The following is a 1432-nucleotide window of genomic DNA, read 5'->3' on the forward strand; positions in this document are numbered from 1 at the left end:
CATTCATTCAGCCATTCATTCATTCAGCCATCCATCCATTCATCCATTCTTCACTCACTCATCCCATTCATTCATCTGCCCGTTCATTCACTAACTCGTTGACTCAAACCGCTGTAGTAACTGCAGGAAACTGACCATAGAGCTCAACCATCCAGGAGGTAAAGCTTGGCTCAGACACTTTCTGGCTGTGTGACTTTGAGCGGGTGACTTCACCTCTCTGAACTTCTGACTCTTTCCTTAGCAGGTCAGTGACCTCAGCGCTTCTCCCAGCTTTGTGAAGGAGAGCATTATCCCAGCACTGGGAAGGCTGAGGCAGGAGGATCCAGAGTTTGAGACTGCCCTGAGCTACAACCTGTCTCTAAACAAACAAAAACAAGCGGTCGATTGCCATTCCTGGTCTACGGTGGTGCCCAAGAAGGGGTGGAGATCTAAAATGAGATATAAATGTTGAGGGAAGACACAGCAGCAGAATTGGGGGCCTGGAGCTTTACAGCACAGGCTTGCCCAGGAGGAGGTACGAGGATATCCAACTCACTGTCACCAACCTTCTCCCAACTCCTCATCTGTGGGTCTGGCTTTGAAAGGAGTTCTAAATTCCTGATTAGCAGGGTTGGAAGGAAACATCAGGAAGCCAGAGGAGCCCCACAGCTCAGGAGAGCCTCCACCTCTGCGAGCGGTAACTGCACAAAAATATTCCCTGAAGGTTCCAGACTGAGCCTCCCAGCCAGGCTGAGCCTGTGGACTCGCAGGCGTGGCGTCCAGAGGCTCCAAGCTGGGGGCACAAACTGCTTCAGTTGGGGCATGGATTAAGTTCTGAGATTTAACCCAGGTCCTTGGGGACCTGTGACAGACACCTCACACCCTCCCCCAACTATGCCTGGAGGTTGTCCCCTCCCAGACCCCTATAGAGGAAGGAACACAACCCAGGTTCCCTGAAAACTAACCCCAGGGTCCCCCAACAAACAGCCTGGCACCTGGCCCAGTGGGGCCAAGCCTCCCCCATCCAAATGGCCAGACATGTCTCCAGCTGCTGACCCAGACAACACTCGAGCACTGGCCGCGGTCACCTCATCCCCAAGGGGGGACAAGAAACAGCTGAGCTGTGACCTTTGACCTCATTGCAGACTCCACACACACCCAGGGATGTGTGGATCACAGGGCCAGTCTCTGCTCTCCCGTTTCTCACCCCCGTGCATAGGCTCCTCGCACTGCCATGACGACAGCCCTCAGGACCCTTGGGCTGCCCCAAGGAAGAGCTGCTCTAAGAGTCTCTAAAGCTACCTCTGAGAAGAGAGGCAGCCTCCTCCCCAGCCTACCCTTCCCAGACCAGTCCCCACAAGAGACCTGATCCCCAAGAGACTCAGTTCCCACCTGGGCCATCACTCCCGTTTCAAACAAGCCCATTGAAGCCCAGAGGGGTTAGGTGACTTGC

Source organism: Grammomys surdaster, unplaced genomic scaffold, assembly GCF_004785775.1.
Source record: "Grammomys surdaster isolate TR1022 unplaced genomic scaffold, NIH_TR_1.0 164, whole genome shotgun sequence".
Lineage (NCBI taxonomy): Eukaryota > Metazoa > Chordata > Mammalia > Rodentia > Muridae > Grammomys > Grammomys surdaster.